Genomic DNA, 20637 nt, shown 5'->3' with positions numbered 1-20637 from the left:
ATCCGGTTCGAAGGACTTTTGCCAAATGCACATTTTATTGAATACTTGGAAAGTAAAATACTTGGAAAGTAAAATAACAGACAATTTATAATCATATCATATTTCATCACTGAAAATAGATGCCTTTTGCTTTGAGGCTGTGGCCACGTTATTTTTCTGTCCGACGCCAATCTTCGTTGGTTTCCTGTGAGGTGTTTTGGATCCCCATCTCTTGCTATGAACTGGCAAAACAGCAGAATCCCCTTGACAATCTTGATTTCTCAAGGGAAATGAGAGAACACTATACACCATCCAAGGTATTAAAATATTGTCAAGGCCCAACACTGCTGAATACTCTGAGGAGATGGCCTGTGAGGCGCCGCCTTTCAACTTTTCCTCCTTAGTATGGTGGTCAGTAACATGCGGGAGACTGCGGAGGGGGTCATTTTTTTAATTGGGAACTGATGTGCTTTTACTCAATTCGGGAACCTCACAAGCCAAATTTGTAGTATTTTGCACGAATTGCAAGAGATGTTTGCATGTCGACGGTTGAAGTGGAAGCTCGAATTGAGCTAGCTAGAAAATGATTTACCAAGCCTTCGATAGCTCAGTTGGTAGAGCGGAGGACTGTAGTGGTAAAACAGGCATCCTTAGGTCGCTGGTTCAAATCTGGTTCGAAGGACTTTTGCCAAATGCAAATTTTATTGAATACTTGGAAAGTAAAATACTTGGAAAATAACATAACAGACAATTTATAATTATATTATATTTCATCACTGAAAATAGATGCCTTTTGCTTTGAGGCTGTGGCCACGCTATGTTTCTGTCCAACACCAATCTTCATTGGTTTCCTGTGAGGTGTTTTGGATCCCCATCTCTTGCTATGAACTGGCAAAACAGCAGAATCCCCTTGACAAGCTTGATTTCTCAAGGGAAATGAGAGAACACTATACACCATCCAAGATATTAAAATATTGTCAAGGCCCAACACGGCTGAATACTCTGAGGAGATGGCCTGTGAGGCGCCGCCTTTCAACTTTTCCTCCTTACTATGCTGGTCAGTAACATGCGGGAGACTGCGGAGGGGGTCATTTTCTTAATTGGGAACTGATGTGCTTTTACTCAATTCGGGAACCTCACAAGCCAAATTTGTAGTATTTTGCACGAATTGCAAGAGATGTTTACAAGTCGACGGTTGAAGTGGAAGCTCGTATTGAGTTTGCTAGAGTTGATTTCCCAAGCCTTCGATAGCTGAGTTGGTAGAGGGGAGGACTGTAGTGGTAAAACAGGCATCCTTAGGTCGCTGGTTCAAATCCGGCTCGAAGGACTTTTGCCAAATGCACATTTTATTGAATACTTGGAAAGTAAAATACTTGGAAAGTAAGATAACAGACAATTTATAATCATATCATATTTCATCACTGAAAATAGATGCCTTTTGCTTTGAGGCTGTGGCCACGTTATTTTTCTGTCCGACACCAATCTTCGTTGGTTTCCTGTGAGGTGTTTTGGATCCCCATCTCTTGCTATAAACTGACAAAACAGCAGAATCCCCTTGACAATCTTGATTTCTCAAGGGAAATGGGAGAACACTATACACCATCGAAGATATTAAAATATTGTCAAGGCGGAACACTGATAAATACTCTGAGGAGATGGCCTGTGAGGCGCCGCCTTTCAACTTTTCCTCCTTAGTATGGTGGTCAGTAACATGCGGGAGACTTCGGAGGGGGTCATTTTTTTAATTGGGAACTGATGTGCTTTTACTCAATTCGGGAACCTCACAAGCCAAATTTGTAGTATTTTGCACGAATTGCAAGAGATGTTTGCATGTCGACGGTTGAAGTGGAAGCTCGAATTGAGCTAGCTAGAGAATGATTTGCCAAGCCTTCGATAGCTCAGTTGGTAGAGCGGAGGACTGTAGTGGTAAAACAGACATCCTTAGGTTGCTGGTTCAAATCCGGCTCGAAGGACTTTTGACAAATGCAAATTTTATTGAATACTTGGAAAGTAAAATACTTGGAAAATAAAATAACAGACAATTTATAATTATATTATATTTCCTCACTGAAAATATATGCCTTTTGCTTTGAGGCTGTGGCCACGTTATTTTTCTGTCCAACACGAATCTTCATTGGTTTCCTGTGAGGTGTTTTGGATCCCCATCTCTTGCTATGAACTGGCAAAACAGCAGAATCTCCTTGACAATCTTGATTTCTCAAGGAAAATGAGAGAACACTATACACCATCCAAGGTATTAAAATATTGTCAAGGCCCAACACTGCTGAATACTCTGAGGAGATGGCCTGTGAGGCGCCGCCTTTCAACTTTTCCCCCTTAGTATGGTGGTCAGTAACATGCGGGAGACTGCAGAGTGGGTTATTTTTTTAATTGTCAACTGATGTGCTTTTACTCAATTCGGGAACCTCACAAGCCAAATTTGTAGTATTTTGCACGAATTGCAAGAGATGTTTGCATGTCGACAGCTGAAGTGGAAGCTCGTATTGAGCTTGCTAGAGAGCAATTTGCCAAGCCTTCGATAGCTCAGTTGGTAGAGCGGAGGGCTGTAGTGGTAAAACAGGCATCCTTAGGTCGCTCGTTCAAATCCGGCTCGAAGGACTTTTGCCAAATGCAAATTTTATTGAATACTTGGAAAGTAAAATACTTGGAAAATAACATAACAGACAATTTATAATTATATTATATTTCATCACTGAAAATAGATGCCTTTTGCTTTGAGGCTGTGGCCACGTTATGTTTCTGTCCAACACCAATCTTCATTGGTTTCCTGTGAGGTGATTCGGATCCCCATCTCTTGCTATGAACTGGCAAAACAGCAGAATCCCCTTGACAATCTTGATTTCTCAAGGGAAATGAGAGAACAGTATACACCATCCAAGATATTAAAATATTGTCAAGGCCCAACACGGCTGAATACTCTGAGGAGATGGCCTGTCAGGCGCCGCCTTTCAACTTTTCCTCCTTACTATGCTGGTCAGTAACATGCGGGAGACTGCGGAGGGGGTCATTTTCTTAATTGGGAACTGATGTGCTTTTACTCAATTCGGGAACCTCACAAGCCAAATTTGTAGTATTTTGCACGAATTGCAAGAGATGTTTACAAGTCGACGGTTGAAGTGGAAGCTCGTATTGAGTTTGCTAGAGAATGATTAGCCAAGCCTTCGATAGCTCAGTTGGTAGAGCGGAGGACTGTAGTGGTAAAACAGGCATCCTTAGGTCGCTGGTTCAAATCCGGCTCGAAGGACTTTTGCCAAATGCACATTTTATTGAATACTTGGAAAGTAAAATACTTGGAAAGTAAGATAACAGACAATTTATAATCATATCATATTTCATCACTGAAAATAGATGCCTTTTGCTTTTAGGCTGTGGCCACGTTATTTTTCTGTCCGACACCAATCTTCGTTGGTTTCCTGTGAGGTTTTTTGGATCCCCATCTCTTGCTATAAACTGACAAAACAGCAGAATCCCCTTGACAATCTTGATTTCTCAAGGGAAATGGGAGAACACTATACACCATCGAAGATATTAAAATATTGTCAAGGCGGAACACTGATAAATACTCTGAGGAGATGGCCTGTGAGGCGCCGCCTTTCAACTTTTCCTTCTTAGTATGGTGGTCAGTAACATGCGGGAGACTGCGGAGGGGGTCATTTTTTTAATTGGGAACTGATGTGCTTTTACTCAATTCGGGAACCTCACAAGCCAAATTTGTAGTATTTTGCACGAATTGCAAGAGATGTTTGCATGTCGACGGTTCAAGTGGAAGCTCGAATTGAGCTAGCTAGAGAATGATTTGCCAAGCCTTAGATAGCTCAGTTGGTAGAGCAGAGGACTGTAGTGGTAAAACAGTCATCCTTAGGTCGCTGGTTCAAATCCGGCTCGAAGGACTTTTGACAAATGCAAATTTTATTGAATACTTGGAAAGTAAAATACTTGGAAAATAAAATAACAGACAATTTATAATTATATTATATTTCCTCACTGAAAATAGATGCCTTTTGCTTTGAGGCTGTGGCCACTTTATTTTTCTGTCCAACACGAATCTTCATTGGTTTCCTGTGAGGTGTTTTGGATCCCCATCTCTTGCTATGAACTGGCAAAACAGCAGAATCTCCTTGACAATCTTGATTTCTCAAGGAAAATGAGAGAACACTATACACCATCCAAGGTATTAAAATATTGTCAAGGCCCAACACTGCTGAATACTCTGAGGAGATGGCCTGTGAGGCGCCGCCTTTCAACTTTTCCCCCTTAGTATGGTGGTCAGTAACATGCGTGAGACTGCGGAGGGGGTCATTTTTTTAATTGGGAACTGATGTGCTTTTACTCAATTCGGGAACCTCACAAGCCAAATTTGTAGTATTTTGCACGAATTGCAAGAGATGTTTGCATGTCGACGGTTGAAGTGGAAGCTCGAATTGAGCTAGCTAGAGAATGATTTGCCAAGCCTTCGATAGCTCAGTTGGTAGAGCGGAGGGCTGTAGTGGTAAAACAGGCATCCTTAGGTCGCTCGTTCAAATCCGGCTCGAAGGACTTTTGCCAAATGCAAATTTTATTGAATACTTGGAAAGTAAAATACTTGGAAAATAACATAACAGACAATTTATAATTATATTATATTTCATCACTGAAAATAGATGCCTTTTGCTTTGAGGCTGTGGCCACGTTATGTTTCTGTCCAACACCAATCTTCATTGGTTTCCTGTGAGGTGTTTTGGATCCCCATCTCTTGCTATGAACTGGCAAAACAGCAGAATCCCCTTGACAATCTTGATTTCTCAAGGGAAATGAGAGAACACTATACACCATCCAAGATATTAAAATATTGTCAAGGCCCAACGCGGCTGAATACTCTGAGGAGATGGCCTGTCAGGCGCCGCCTTTCAACTTTTCCTCCTTACTATGCTGGTCAGTAACATGCGGGAGACTGCGGAGGGGGTCATTTTCTTAATTGGGAACTGATGTGCGTTTACTCAATTCGGGAACCTCACAAGCCAAATTTGTAGTATTTTGCACGAATTGCAAGAGATGTTTACAAGTCGACGGTTGAAGTGGAAGCTCGTATTGAGTTTGCTAGAGAATGATTAGCCAAGCCTTCGATAGCTCATTTGGTGCGGACTGTAGTGGTAAAGCAGGCATCCTTAGGTCGCTGGTTCAAATCCGGTTCGAAGGACTTTTGCCAAATGCACATTTTATTGAATACTTGGAAAGTAAAATACTTGGAAAGTAAAATAACAGACAATTTATAATCATATCATATTTCATCACTGAAAATAGATGCCTTTTGCTTTGAGGCTGTGGCCACGTTATTTTTCTGTCCGACACCAATCTTCGTTGGTTTCCTGTGAGGTGTTTTGGATCCCCATCTCTTGCTATGAACTGGCAAAACAGCAGAATCTCCTTGACAATCTTGATTTCTCAAGGAAAATGAGAGAACACTATACACCATCTAAGGTATTAAAATATTGTCAAGGCCCAACACTGCTGAATACTCTGAGGAGATGGCCTGTGAGGCGCCGCCTTTCAACTTTTCCCCCTTAGTATGGTGGTCAGTAACATGCGGGAGACTGCAGAGTGGGTTATTTTTTTAATTGTCAACTGATGTGCTTTTACTCAATTCGGGAACCTCACAAGCCAAATTTGTAGTATTTTGCACGAATTGCAAGAGATGTTTGCATGTCGACAGCTGAAGTGGAAGCTCGTATTGAGCTTGCTAGAGAGCAATTTGCCAAGCCTTCGATAGCTCAGTTGGTAGAGTGGAGGGCAGTAGTGGTAAAACAGGCATCCTTAGGTCGCTCGTTCAAATCCGGCTCGAAGGACTTTTGCCAAATGCAAATTTTATTGAATACTTGGAAAGTAAAATACTTGGAAAATAACATAACAGACAATTTATAATTATATTATATTTCATCACTGAAAATAGATGCCTTTTGCTTTGAGGCTGTGGCCACGTTATGTTTCTGTCCAACACCAATCTTCATTGGTTTCCTGTGAGGTGTTTTGGATCCCCATCTCTTGCTATGAACTGGCAAAACAGCAGAATCCCCTTGACAATCTTGATTTCTCAAGGGAAATGAGAGAACACTATACACCATCCAAGATATTAAAATATTGTCAAGGCCCAACACGGCTGAATACTCTGAGGAGATGGCCTGTGAGGCGCCGCCTTTCAACTTTTCCTCCTTACTATGCTGGTCAGTAACATGCGGGAGACTGCGGAGGGGGTCATTTTCTTAATTGGGAACTGATGTGCTTTTACTCAATTCGGGAACCTCACAAGCCAAATTTGTAGTATTTTGCACGAATTGCAAGAGATGTTTACAAGTCGACGGTTGAAGTGGAAGCTCGTATTGAGTTTGCTAGAGTTGGTTTCCCAAGCCTTCGATAGCTCAGTTGGTAGAGGGGAGGACTGTAGTGGTAAAACAGGCATCCTTAGGTTGCTGGTTCAAATCCGGCTCGAAGGACTTTTGCCAAATGCAAATTTTATTGAATACTTGGAAAGTAAAATACTTGGAAAGTAAAATAACAGACAATTTATAATTATATAATATTTCATCACTGAAAATAGATGCCTTTTGCTTTGAGGCTGTGGCCACGTTATTTTTCTGTCCAACACCAATCTTCATTGGTTTCCTGTGAGGTGTTTTGGATCCCCATCTCTTGCTATGAACTGGCAAAACAGCAGAATCCCCTTGACAATCTTGATTTCTCAAGGGAAATGAGAGAACACTATACACCATCCAAGATATTAAAATATTGTCAAGGCCCAACACGGCTGAATACTCTGAGGAGATGGCCTGTGAGGCGCCGCCTTTCAACTTGTCCCCCTTAGTATGGTGGTCAGTAACATGCGGGAGACTGCAGAGGGGGTCATTTTTTTAATTGGGTACTGATGTGCTTTTACTCAATTTGGGAACCTCACAAGCCAAATTTGTAGTATTTTGCACGAATTCAAGAGATGTTTACAAGTCTACGGTTGAAGTGGAAGCTCGTATTGAGTTTGCTAGACAATGATTTGCCAAGCCTTCGATAGCTCAGTTGGTAGAGCGGAGGACTGGAGTGGTAAAACAGACATCCTTAGGTCGCTGGTTCAAATCCGGCTTGAAGGACTTTTGCCAAATGCACATTTTATTGAATACTTGGAAAGAAAGTAAAATACTTGGAATGTAAAATAACAGACAATTTATAATTATATTATATTTCATCACTGAAAATAGATGCCTTTTGCTTTGAGGCTGTGGCCACGTTATTTTTCTGTCCGACACCAATCTTCGTTGGTTTCCTGTGAGGTGTTTTGGATCCCCATCTCTTGCTATGGACTGACAAAACAGCAGAATCCCCTTGACAATCTTGATTTCTCAAGGGAAATGGGAGAACACTATACACCATCCAAGATATTAAAATATTGTCAAGGGGGAACACTGATGAATACTCTGAGGAGATGGCCTGTGAGGCGCCGCCTTTCAACTTTTCCTCCTTAGTATGGTGGTCAGTAACATGCGGGAGACTGCGGGGGGGTCATTTTTTTAATTGGGAAGTGATGTGCTTTTACTCAATTCGGGAACCTCACAAGCCAAATTTGTAGTATTTTGCACGAATTGCAAGCGATGTTTGCATGTCGACGGTTGAAGTGGAAGCTCGAATTGAGCTTGTTAGAGAATGATTTGACAAGCCTTCGATAGCTCAGTTGGTAGAGCTGAGGACTGTAGTGGTAAAACAGGCATCCTTAGGTTGCTGGTTCAAATCCGGCTCGAAGGACTTTTGCCAAATGCAAATTTTATTGAATACTTGGAAAGTAAAATACTTGGAAAATAAAATAACAGACAATTTATTATTATATTATATTTCCTCACTGAAAATAGATGCCTTTTGCTTTGAGGCTGTGGCCACGTTATTTTTCTGTCCAACACGAATCTTCATTGGTTTCCTGTGAGGTGTTTTGGATCCCCATCTCTTGCTATGAACTGGCAAAACAGCAGAATCCCCTTGACAATCTTGATTTCTCAAGGAAAATGAGAGAACACTATACACCATCCAAGATATTAAAATATTGTCAAGGCCCAACACGGCTGAATACTCTGAGGAGATGGCCTGTGAGGCGCCGCCTTTCAACTTTTCCCCCTTAGTATGGTGGTCAGTAACATGCGGGAGACTGCGGAGGGGGTCATTTTTTTAATTGGGAACTGATGTGCTTTTACTCAATTCGGGAACCTCACAAGCCAAATTTGTAGTATTTTGCACGAATTGCAAGAGATGTTTACAAGTCGACGGTTGAAGTGGAAGCTCGTATTGAGTTTGCTAGAGAATGATTTGCCAAGCCTTCGATAGCTCAGTTGGTAGAGCGGAGAACTGTAGTGGTAAAACAGGCATCCTTAGGTCGCTAGTTCAAATCCGGCATGAAGGACTTTTGCCAAATGCACATTTCATTGAATACTTGGAAAGTAAAATACTTGGAAAGTAAAATAACAGACAATTTATAATTATATTATATTTCATCACTGAAAATAGATGCCTTTTGCTTTGAGGCTGTGGCCACGTTATTTTTCTGTCCAACACGAATCTTCATTGGTTTCCTGTGAGGTGTTTTGGATCCCCATCTCTTGCTATGAACTGGCAAAACAGCAGAATCCCCTTTACAATCTTGATTTCTCAAGGGAAATGAGAGAACACTATACACCATGCAAGATATTAAAATATTGTCAAGGCCCAACACGGCTGAATACTGTGAGGAGATGGCCTGTGAGGCACCGCCTTTCAACTTTTCCCCCTTAGTATGGTGGTCAGTAACATGCGGGAGACTGCGGAGGGGGTCATTTTTTTAATTGGGAACTGATGTGCTTTTACTCAATTCGGGAACCTCACAAGCCAAATTTGTAGTATTTTGCACGAATTGCAAGAGATGTTTACAAGTCGGAGGTTGAAGTGGAAGCTCGAATTGAGCTAGCTAGAGAATGGTTTGCCAAGCCTTCGATAGCTCAGTTGGTAGAGCGGAGGACTGTAGTGGTAAAACAGGCATCCTTAGGTCGCTGGTTCAAAGGACTTTTGACAAATGCAAATTTTATTGAATACTTGGAAAGTAAAATACTTGGAAATAACATAACAGACAATTTATAATTATATTATATTTCATCACTGAAAATAGATGCCTTTTGCTTTGAGGCTGTGGCCACGTTATTTTTCTGTCCGACACCAATCTTCATTGGTTTCCTGTGAGGTGATTCGGATCCCCATCTCTTGCTATGAACTGGCAAAACAGCAGAATCCCCTTGACAATCTTGATTTCTCAAGGGAAATGAGAGAACAGTATACACCATCCAAGATATTAAAATATTGTCAAGGCCCAACACGGCTGAATACTCTGAGGAGATGGCCTGTCAGGCGCCGCCTTTCAACTTTTCCTCCTTACTATGCTGGTCAGTAACATGCGGGAGACTGCGGAGGGGGTCATTTTCTTAATTGGGAACTGATGTGCTTTTACTCAATTCGGGAACCTCACAAGCCAAATTTGTAGTATTTTGCACGAATTGCAAGAGATATTTACAAGTCGACGGTTGAAGTGGAAGCTCGTATTGAGTTTGCTAGAGAATGATTAGCCAAGCCTTCGATAGCTCAGTTGGTGAGGACTGTAGTGGTAAAACAGGCATCCTTAGGTCGCTGGTTCAAATCCGGTTCGAAGGACTTTTGCCAAATGCACATTTTATTGAATACTTGGAAAGTAAAATACTTGGAAAGTAAAATAACAGACAATTTATAATCATATCATATTTCATCACTGAAAATAGATGCCTTTTGCTTTGAGGCTGTGGCCACGTTATTTTTCTGTCCGACGCCAATCTTCGTTGGTTTCCTGTGAGGTGTTTTGGATCCCCATCTCTTGCTATGAACTGGCAAAACAGCAGAATCCCCTTGACAATCTTGATTTCTCAAGGGAAATGAGAGAACACTATACACCATCCAAGGTATTAAAATATTGTCAAGGCCCAACACTGCTGAATACTCTGAGGAGATGGCCTGTGAGGCGCCGCCTTTCAACTTTTCCTCCTTAGTATGGTGGTCAGTAACATGCGGGAGACTGCGGAGGGGGTCATTTTTTTAATTGGGAACTGATGTGCTTTTACTCAATTCGGGAACCTCACAAGCCAAATTTGTAGTATTTTGCACGAATTGCAAGAGATGTTTACAAGTCGACGGAAGTGGAAGCTCGTATTGAGTTTGCTAGAGAATGATTAGCCAAGCCTTCGATAGCTCAGTTGGTAGAGCGGAGGACTGTAGTGTTAAAACAGGCATCCTTAGGTCGCTGGTTCAAATTCGGCTGGAAGGACTTTTGCCAAATGCACATTTTATTGAATACTTGGAAAGTAAAATACTTGGAAAGTAAAATAACAGACAATTTATAATCATATCATATTTCATCACTGAAAATAGATGCCTTTTGCTTTGAGGCTGTGGCCACGTTATTTTTCTGTCCGACACCAATCTTCGTTGGTTTCCTGTGAGGTGTTTTGGATCCCCATCTCTTGCTATAAACTGACAAAACAGCAGAATCCCCTTGACAATCTTGATTTCTCAAGGGAAATGGGAGAACACTATACACCATCGAAGATATTAAAATATTGTCAAGGCGGAACACTGATAAATACTCTGAGGAGATGGCCTGTGAGGCGCCGCCTTTCAACTTTTCCTCCTTAGTATGGTGGTCAGTAACATGCGGGAGACTTCGGAGGGGGTCATTTTTTTAATTGGGAACTGATGTGCTTTTACTCAATTCGGGAACCTCACAAGCCAAATTTGTAGTATTTTGCACGAATTGCAAGAGATGTTTGCATGTCGACGGTTGAAGTGGAAGCTCGAATTGAGCTAGCTAGAGAATGATTTGCCAAGCCTTCGATAGCTCAGTTGGTAGAGCGGAGGACTGTAGTGGTAAAACAGGCATCCTTAGGTCGCTGGTTCAAATCCGGCTGGAAGGACTTTTGCCAAATGCACATTTTATTGAATACTTGGAAAGTAAAATACTTGGAAAGTAAAATAACAGACAATTTATAATCATATCATATTTCATCACTGAAAATAGATGCCTTTTGCTTTGAGGCTGTGGCCACGTTATTTTTCTGTCCGACACCAATCTTCGTTGGTTTCCTGTGAGGTGTTTTGGATCCCCATCTCTTGCTATAAACTGACAAAACAGCAGAATCCCCTTGACAATCTTGATTTCTCAAGGGAAATGAGAGAACAGTATACACCATCCAAGATATTAAAATATTGTCAAGGCCCAACACGGCTGAATACTCTGAGGAGATGGCCTGTCAGGCGCCGCCTTTCAACTTTTCCTCCTTACTATGCTGGTCAGTAACATGCGGGAGACTGCGGAGGGGGTCATTTTCTTAATTGGGAACTGATGTGCTTTTACTCAATTCGGGAACCTCACAAGCCAAATTTGTAGTATTTTGCACGAATTGCAAGAGATATTTACAAGTCGACAGTTGAAGTGGAAGCTCGTATTGAGTTTGCTAGAGAATGATTAGCCAAGCCTTCGATAGCTCAGTTGGTGAGGACTGTAGTGGTAAAACAGGCATCCTTAGGTCGCTGGTTCAAATCCGGTTCGAAGGACTTTTGCCAAATGCACATTTTATTGAATACTTGGAAAGTAAAATACTTGGAAAGTAAAATAACAGACAATTTATAATCATATCATATTTCATCACTGAAAATAGATGCCTTTTGCTTTGAGGCTGTGGCCACGTTATTTTTCTGTCCGACGCCAATCTTCGTTGGTTTCCTGTGAGGTGTTTTGGATCCCCATCTCTTGCTATGAACTGGCAAAACAGCAGAATCCCCTTGACAATCTTGATTTCTCAAGGGAAATGAGAGAACACTATACACCATCCAAGGTATTAAAATATTGTCAAGGCCCAACACTGCTGAATACTCTGAGGAGATGGCCTGTGAGGCGCCGCCTTTCAACTTTTCCTCCTTAGTATGGTGGTCAGTAACATGCGGGAGACTGCGGAGGGGGTCATTTTTTTAATTGGGAACTGATGTGCTTTTACTCAATTCGGGAACCTCACAAGCCAAATTTGTAGTATTTTGCACGAATTGCAAGAGATGTTTACAAGTCGACGGAAGTGGAAGCTCGTATTGAGTTTGCTAGAGAATGATTAGCCAAGCCTTCGATAGCTCAGTTGGTAGAGCGGAGGACTGTAGTGTTAAAACAGGCATCCTTAGGTCGCTGGTTCAAATTCGGCTGGAAGGACTTTTGCCAAATGCACATTTTATTGAATACTTGGAAAGTAAAATACTTGGAAAGTAAAATAACAGACAATTTATAATCATATCATATTTCATCACTGAAAATAGATGCCTTTTGCTTTGAGGCTGTGGCCACGTTATTTTTCTGTCCGACACCAATCTTCGTTGGTTTCCTGTGAGGTGTTTTGGATCCCCATCTCTTGCTATAAACTGACAAAACAGCAGAATCCCCTTGACAATCTTGATTTCTCAAGGGAAATGGGAGAACACTATACACCATCGAAGATATTAAAATATTGTCAAGGCGGAACACTGATAAATACTCTGAGGAGATGGCCTGTGAGGCGCCGCCTTTCAACTTTTCCTCCTTAGTATGGTGGTCAGTAACATGCGGGAGACTTCGGAGGGGGTCATTTTTTTAATTGGGAACTGATGTGCTTTTACTCAATTCGGGAACCTCACAAGCCAAATTTGTAGTATTTTGCACGAATTGCAAGAGATGTTTGCATGTCGACGGTTGAAGTGGAAGCTCGAATTGAGCTAGCTAGAGAATGATTTGCCAAGCCTTCGATAGCTCAGTTGGTAGAGCGGAGGACTGTAGTGGTAAAACAGGCATCCTTAGGTCGCTGGTTCAAATCCGGCTCGAAGGACTTTTGACAAATGCACATTTTATTGAATACTTGGAAAGTAAAATACTTGGAAAATAAAATAACAGACAATTTATAATTATATTATATTTCCTCACTGAAAATATATGCCTTTTGTTTTGAGGCTGTGGCCACGTTATTTTTCTGTCCAACACGAATCTTCATTGGTTTCCTGTGAGGTGTTTTGGATCCCCATCTCTTGCTATGAACTGGCAAAACAGCAGAATCTCCTTGACAATCTTGATTTCTCAAGGAAAATGAGAGAACACTATACACCATCCAAGGTATTAAAATATTGTCAAGGCCCAACACTGCTGAATACTCTGAGGAGATGGCCTGTGAGGCGCCGCCTTTCAACTTTTCCCCCTTAGTATGGTGGTCAGTAACATGCGGGAGACTGCGGAGGGGGTCATTTTTTTAATTGGGAACTGATGTGCTTTTACTCAATTCGGGAACCTCACAAGCCAAATTTGTAGTATTTTGCACGAATTGCAAGAGATGTTTGCATGTCGACGGTTGAAGTGGAAGCTCGAATTGAGCTAGCTAGAGAATGATTTGCCAAGCCTTCGATAGCTCAGTTGGTAGAGCGGAGGACTGTAGTGGTAAAACTGGCATCCTTAGGTCACTGGTTCAAACCCGGCTCGAAGGACTTTTGACAAATGCAAATTTTATTGAATACTTGGAAAGTAAAATACTTGGAAAATAAAATAACAGACAATTTATAATTATATTATATTTCCTCACTGAAAATAGATGCCTTTTGCTTTGAGGCTCTGGCCACGTTATTTTTCTGTCCAACACGAATCTTCATTGGTTTCCTGCGAGGTGTTTTGGATCCCCATCTCTTGCTATGAACTGGCAAAACAGCAGAATCTCCTTGACAATCTTGATTTCTCAAGGAAAATGAGAGAACACTATACACCATCCAAGGTATTAAAATATTGTCAAGGCCCAACACTGCTGAATACTCTGAGGAGATGGCCTGTGAGGCGCCGCCTTTCAACTTTTCCCCCTTAGTATGGTGGTCAGTAACATGCGGGAGACTGCAGAGTGGGTTATTTTTTTAATTGTCAACTGATGTGCTTTTACTCAATTCGGGAACCTCACAAGCCAAATTTGTAGTATTTTGCACGAATTGCAAGAGATGTTTGCATGTCGACAGCTGAAGTGGAAGCTCGTATTGAGCTTGCTAGAGAACAATTTACCAAGCCTTCGATAGCTCAGTTGGTAGAGCGGAGGGCTGTGGTGGTAAAAGAGGCATCCTTAGGTCGCTCGTTCAAATCCGGCTCGAAGGACTTTTGCCAAATGCAAATTTTATTGAATACTTGGAAAGTACAATACTTGGAAAATAACATAACAGACAATTTATAATTATATTATATTTCATCACTGAAAATAGATGCCTTTTGCTTTGAGGCTGTGGCCACGTTATGTTTCTGTCCAACACCAATCTTCATTGGTTTCCTGTGAGGTGTTTTGGATCCCCATCTCTTGCTATGAACTGGCAAAACAGCAGAATCCCCTTGACAATCTTGATTTCTCAAGGGAAATGAGAGAACACTATACACCATCCAAGATATTAAAATATTGTCAAGGCCCAACACGGCTGAATACTCTGAGGAGATGGCCTGTCAGGCGCCGCCTTTCAACTTTTCCTCCTTACTGTGCTGGTCAGTAACATGCGGGAGACTGCGGAGGGGGTCATTTTCTTAATTGGGAACTGATGTGCTTTTACTCAATTCGGGAACCTCACAAGCCAAATTTGTAGTATTTTGCACGAATTGCAAGAGATGTTTACAAGTCGACGGTTGAAGTGGAAGCTCGTATTGAGTTTGCTAGAGTTGATTTGCCAAGCCTTCGATAGCTCAGTTGGTAGAGCGGAGGACTGTAGTTGTAAAACAAGCATCCTTAGGTCGCTGGTTCAAATCCGGCTCGAAGGACTTTTGCCAAATGCAAATTTTATTGAATACTTGGAAAGTAAAATACTTGGAAAGTAAAATAACAGACAATTTATAATTATATTATATTTCATCACTGAAAATAGATGCCTTTTGCTTTGAGGCTGTGGCCACGTTATTTTTCTGTCCAACACCAATCTTCATTGGTTTCCTGTGAGGTGTTTTGGATCCCCATCCCTTGCTATGAACTGGCAAAACAGCAGAATCCCCTTGACAATCTTGATTTCTCAAGGGAAATGAGAGAACACTATACACCATCCAAGATATTAAAATATTGTCAAGGCCCAACACGGCTGAATACTCTGAGGAGATGGCCTGTGAGGCGCCGCCTTTCCACTTTTCCCCCTTAGTATGGTGGTCAGTAACATGCGGGAGACTGCGGAGGGGGTCATTTTTTTAATTGGGAACTGATGTGCTTTTACTCAATTCGGGAACCTCACAAGCCAAATTTGTAGTATTTTGCACGAATTGCAAGAGATGTTTACAAGTCGACGGTTGAAGTTGAAGCTCGTATTGAGTTTGCTAGAGAATGATTGGCCAAGCGTTCGATAGCTCAGTTGGTAGAGCGGAGGACTGTAGTGATAAAACAGGCATCCTTAGGTCGCTTCTTCAAATCCGGCTCGAAGGACTTTTGCCAAATGCACATTTTATTGAATACTTGGAAAGTAAAATACTTGGAAAGTAAAATAACAGACAATTTATAATTATATTATATTTCATCACTGAAAATAGATGCCTTTTGCTTTGAGGCTGTGGCCACGTTATTTTTCTGTCCAACACAAATCTTCATTGGTTTCCTGTGAGGTGTTTTGGATCCCCATCTCTTGCTATGAACTGGCAAAACAGCAGAATCCCCTTGACAATCTTGATTTCTCAAGGAAAATGAGAGAACACTATACACCATCCAAGATATTAAAATATTGTCAAGGCCCAACACGGCTGAATACTCTGAGGAGATGGCCTGTGAGGTGCCGCCTTTCAACTTTTCCCCCCTTAGTATGGTGGTCAGTAACATGCGGGAGACTGCGGAGGGGGTCATTTTTTTAATTGGGAACTGATGTGCTTTTACTCAATTCGGGAACCTCACAAGCCAAATTTGTAGTATTTTGCACGAATTGCAAGAGATGTTTGCATGTCGACGGTTGAAGTGGAAGCTCGAATTGAGCTAGCTAGAGAATGATTTGCCAAGCCTTCGATAGCTCAGTTGGTAGAGCGGAGGACTGTAGTGGTAAAACAGGCATCCTTAGGTCGCTGGTTCAAATCCGGCTCGAAGGACTTTTGACAAATGCAAATTTTATTGTATACTTGGAAAGTAAAATACTTGGAAAATAAAATAACAGACAATTTATAATTATATTATATTTCCTCACTGAAAATAGATGCCTTTTGCTTTGAGGCTCTGGCCACGTTATTTTTCTGTCCAACACGAATCTTCATTGGTTTCCTGCGAGGTGTTTTGGATCCCCATCTCTTGCTATGAACTGGCAAAACAGCAGAATCTCCTTGACAATCTTGATTTCTCAAGGAAAATGAGAGAACACTATACACCATCCAAGGTATTAAAATATTGTCAAGGCCCAACACTGCGGAATACTCTGAGGAGATGGCCTGTGAGGCGCCGCCTTTCAACTTTTCCCCCTTAGTATGGTGGTCAGTAACATGCGGGAGACTGCAGAGTGGGTTATTTTTTTAATTGTCAACTGATGTGCTTTTACTCAATTCGGGAACCTCACAAGCCAAATTTGTAGTATTTTGCACGAATTGCAAGAGATGTTTGCATGTCGACAGCTGAAGTGGAAGCTCGTATTGAGCTTGCTAGAGAACAATTTGCCAAGCCTTTGATAGCTCAGTTGGTAGAGCGGAGGGCTGTAGTGGTAAAAGAGGCATCCTTAGGTCGCTCGTTCAAATCCGGCTCGAAGGACTTTTGCCAAATGCAAATTTTATTGAATACTTGGAAAGTACAATACTTGGAAAATAACATAACAGACAATTTATAATTATATTATATTTCATCACTGAAAATAGATGCCTTTTGCTTTGAGGCTGTGGCCACGTTATGTTTCTGTCCAACACCAATCTTCATTGGTTTCCTGTGAGGTGTTTTGGATCCCCATCTCTTGCTATGAACTGGCAAAACAGCAGAATCCCCTTGACAATCTTGATTTCTCAAGGGAAATGAGAGAACACTATACACCATCCAAGATATTAAAATATTGTCAAGGTCCAACACGGCTGAATACTCTGAGGAGATGGCCTGTCAGGCGCCGCCTTTCAACTTTTCCTCCTTACTGTGCTGGTCAGTAACATGCGGGAGACTGCGGAGGGGGTCATTTTCTTAATTGGGAACTGATTTGCTTTTACTCAATTCGGGAACCTCACAAGCCAAATTTGTAGTATTTTGCACGAATTGCAAGAGATGTTTACAAGTCGACGGTTGAAGTGGAAGCTCGTATTGAGTTTGCTAGAGTTGATTTGCCAAGCCTTCGATAGCTCAGTTGGTAGAACGGAGGACTGTAGTTGTAAAACAAGCATCCTTAGGTCGCTGGTTCAAATCCGGCTTGAAGGACTTTTGCCAAATGCAAATTTTATTGAATACTTGGAAAGTAAAATACTTGGAAAGTAAAATAACAGACAATTTATAATTATATTATATTTCATCACTGAAAATAGATGCCTTTTGCTTTGAGGCTGTGGCCACGTTATTTTTCTGTCCAACACCAATCTTCATTGGTTTCCTGTGAGGTGTTTTGGATCCCCATCTCTTGCTATGAACTGGCAAAACAGCAGAATCCCCTTGACAATCTTGATTTCTCAAGGGAAATGAGAGAACACTATACACCATCCAAGATATTAAAATATTGTCAAGGCCCAACACGGCTGAATACTCTGAGGAGATGGCCTGTGAGGCGCCGCCTTTCAACTTTTCCCCCTTAGTATGGTGGTCAGTAACATGCGGGAGACTGCGGAGGGGGTCATTTTTTTAATTGGGAACTGATGTGCTTTTACTCAATTCGGGAACCTCACAAGCCAAATTTGTAGTATTTTGCACGAATTGCAAGAGATGTTTACAAGTCGACGGTTGAAGTTGAAGCTCGTATTGAGTTTGCTAGAGAATGATTTGCCAAGCGTTCGATAGCTCAGTTGGTAGAGCGGAGGACTGTAGTGATAAAACAGGCATCCTTAGGTCGCTTCTTCAAATCCGGCTCGAAGGACTTTTGCCAAATGCACATTTTATTGAATACTTGGAAAGTAAAATACTTGGAAAGTAAAATAACAGACAATTTATAATTATATTATATTTCATCACTGAAAATAGATGCCTTTTGCTTTGAGGCTGTGGCCACGTTATTTTTCTGTCCAACACAAATCTTCATTGGTTTCCTGTGAGGTGTTTTGGATCCCCATCTCTTGCTATGAACTGGCAAAACAGCAGAATCCCCTTGACAATCTTGATTTCTCAAGGAAAATGAGAGAACACTATACACCATCCAAGATATTAAAATATTGTCAAGGCCCAACACGGCTGAATAATCTGAGGAGATGGCCTGTGAGGTGCCGCCTTTCAACTTTTCCCCCTTAGTATGGTGGTCAGTAACATGCGGGAGACTGCGGAGGGGGTCATTTTTTTAATTGGGAACTGATGTGCTTTTACTCAATTCGGGAACCTCACAAGCCAAATTTGTAGTATTTTGCACGAATTGCAAGAGATGTTTACAAGTCGAAGGTTGAAGTGGAAGCTCGTATTGAGTTTGCTAGAGTTGCTTTGCCAAGCCTTCGATAGCTCAGTTGGTAGAGCGGAGGACTGTAGTGGTAAAACAGGCATCCTTAGGTCGCTGATTCAAATCCGGCTTGAAGGACTTTTGCCAAATGCACATTTTATTGAATACTTGGAAAGTAAAATACTTGGAAAGTAAAATAACAGACAATTTATAATTATATTATATTTCATCACTGAAAATAGATGCCTTTTGCTTTGAGGCTGTTGCCACGTTATGTTTCTGTCCAACACCAATCTTCATTGGTTTCCTGTGAGGTGTTTTGGATCCCCATCTCTTGCTATGAACTGGCAAAACAGCAGAATCCCCTTGACAATCTTGATTTCTCAAGGGAAATGAGAGAACACTATACACCATCCAAGATATTAAAATATTGTCAAGGCCCAACACGGCTGAATACTCTGAGGAGATGGCCTGTGAGGCGCCGCCTTTCAACTTTTCCCCCTTAGTATGGTGGTCAGTAACATGCGGGAGACTGCGGAGGGGGTCATTTTTTTAATTGGGAACTGATGTGCTTTTACTCAATTCGGGAACCTCACAAGCCAAATTTGTAGTATTTTGCACGAATTGCAAGAGATGTTTACAAGTCGACGGTTGAAGTTGAAGCTCGTATTGAGTTTGCTAGAGAATGATTTGCCAAGCGTTCGATAGCTCAGGTGGTAGAGCGGAGGACTGTAGTGGTAAAACAAGCATCCTTAGGTCGCTGGTTCAAATCCGGCTCGAAGGGCTTTTGCCAAATGAACATTTTATTGAATACTTGGAAAGTAAAATAACAGACAATTTATAATTATATTATATTTCATCACTGAAAATAGATGCCTTTTGCTTTGAGGCTGTGGCCACGTTATTTTTCTGTCCAACACGAATCTTCATTGGTTTCCTGTGAGGTGTTTTGGATCCCCATCTCTTGCTATGAACTGACAAAACAGCAGAATCCCCTTGACAATCTTGATTTCTCAAGGGAAATGGGAGAACACTATACACCATCCAAGATATTAAAATATTGTCAAGGCGGAACACTGATGAATACTCTGAGGAGATGGCCTGTGAGGCGCCGCCTTTCAACTTTTCCTCCTTAGTATGGTGGTCAGTAACATGCGGGAGACTGCGAAGGGGGTCATTTTTTTAATTGGGAACTGATGTGCTTTTACTCAATTCGGGAACCTCACAAGCCAAATTTGTAGTATTTTGCACGATTGCAAGAGATGTTTGCATGTCGACGGTTGAAGTGGAAGCTCGAATTGAGCTTGCTAGAGAGTGATTTGATAAGCCTTCGATAGCTCAGTTGGTAGAGCGGAGGACTGTAGTGGTAAAACAGGCATCCTTAGGTCGCTGGTTCAAATCCGGCTCGAAGGACTTTTGCCAAATGCAAATTTTATTGAATACTTGGAAAGTAAAATACTTGGAAAATAAAATAACAGACAATTTATAATTATATTATATTTCATCACTGAAAATAGATGCCTTTTGCTTTGAGGCTGTGGCCACGTTATGTTTCTGCCCAACACCAATCTTCATTGGTTTCCTGTGAGGTGTTTTGGATCCCCATCTCTTGCTATGAACTGGCAAAACAGCAGAATCCACTTGACAATCTTGATTTCTCAAGGGAAATGAGAGAACACTATACACCATCCAAGATATTAAAATATTGTCAAGGCCCAACACGGCTGAATACTCTGAGGAGATGGCCTGTGAGGCGCCGCCTTTCAACTTTTCCCCCTTAGTATGGTGGTCAGTAACATGCGGGAGACTGCGGAGGGGGTCATTTTTTTAATTGGGAACTGATGTGCTTTTACTCAATTCGGGAACCTCACAAGCCAAATTTGTAGTATTTTGCACGAATTGCAAGAGATGTTTACAAGTCGACGGTTGAAGTGGAAGCTCGTATTGAGTTTGCTAGAGATTGATTTGCCAAGCCTTAGATAGCTCAGTTGGTAGAGCGGAGGACTGTAGTGGTAAAACAGGCATCCTTAGGTCGCTGGTTCAAATCCGGCTCAAAGGACTTTT

The 20637-nt window shown here is 41.6% G+C and overlaps 8 non-coding genes across 8 annotated transcripts; all 8 read left to right on the top strand.

Moving 5' to 3' along the window:
* The first annotated feature begins 1866 nt into the window (after positions 1-1866).
* On the top strand, positions 1867-1952 carry TRNAY-GUA (transfer RNA tyrosine (anticodon GUA)). The gene is given in 2 exon segments: positions 1867-1903; positions 1917-1952. It is a non-coding gene; the product is annotated as a tRNA-Tyr (tRNA).
* A 1206-nt stretch (positions 1953-3158) lies between these two features.
* On the top strand, positions 3159-3244 carry TRNAY-GUA (transfer RNA tyrosine (anticodon GUA)). The gene is given in 2 exon segments: positions 3159-3195; positions 3209-3244. It is a non-coding gene; the product is annotated as a tRNA-Tyr (tRNA).
* A 3782-nt stretch (positions 3245-7026) lies between these two features.
* On the top strand, positions 7027-7112 carry TRNAS-GGA (transfer RNA serine (anticodon GGA)). Its single transcript is given in 2 exon segments — positions 7027-7063; positions 7077-7112. It is a non-coding gene; the product is annotated as a tRNA-Ser (tRNA).
* Positions 7113-12813: 5701 nt separating this feature from the next.
* Positions 12814-12899, top strand: TRNAY-GUA (transfer RNA tyrosine (anticodon GUA)). The gene is given in 2 exon segments: positions 12814-12850; positions 12864-12899. It is a non-coding gene; the product is annotated as a tRNA-Tyr (tRNA).
* Positions 12900-14105: 1206 nt separating this feature from the next.
* On the top strand, positions 14106-14191 carry TRNAH-GUG (transfer RNA histidin (anticodon GUG)). Its single transcript is given in 2 exon segments — positions 14106-14142; positions 14156-14191. It is a non-coding gene; the product is annotated as a tRNA-His (tRNA).
* A 559-nt stretch (positions 14192-14750) lies between these two features.
* On the top strand, positions 14751-14836 carry TRNAY-GUA (transfer RNA tyrosine (anticodon GUA)). The gene is given in 2 exon segments: positions 14751-14787; positions 14801-14836. It is a non-coding gene; the product is annotated as a tRNA-Tyr (tRNA).
* A 1207-nt stretch (positions 14837-16043) lies between these two features.
* On the top strand, positions 16044-16129 carry TRNAY-GUA (transfer RNA tyrosine (anticodon GUA)). The gene is given in 2 exon segments: positions 16044-16080; positions 16094-16129. It is a non-coding gene; the product is annotated as a tRNA-Tyr (tRNA).
* A 3771-nt stretch (positions 16130-19900) lies between these two features.
* TRNAY-GUA (transfer RNA tyrosine (anticodon GUA)) lies at positions 19901-19986 on the top strand. Its single transcript is given in 2 exon segments — positions 19901-19937; positions 19951-19986. It is a non-coding gene; the product is annotated as a tRNA-Tyr (tRNA).
* The last annotated feature ends 651 nt before the right edge of the window (positions 19987-20637 follow it).

The sequence above is a fragment of the Ambystoma mexicanum genome, chromosome 1p (genome assembly GCF_040938575.1).
Source record: "Ambystoma mexicanum isolate Mex_15411 chromosome 1p, UKY_AmexF1_1, whole genome shotgun sequence".
NCBI lineage: Eukaryota > Metazoa > Chordata > Amphibia > Caudata > Ambystomatidae > Ambystoma > Ambystoma mexicanum.
Note: the sequence above shows the minus strand (reverse complement) of the source record. Positions and strands in the feature narration are given on the sequence as shown.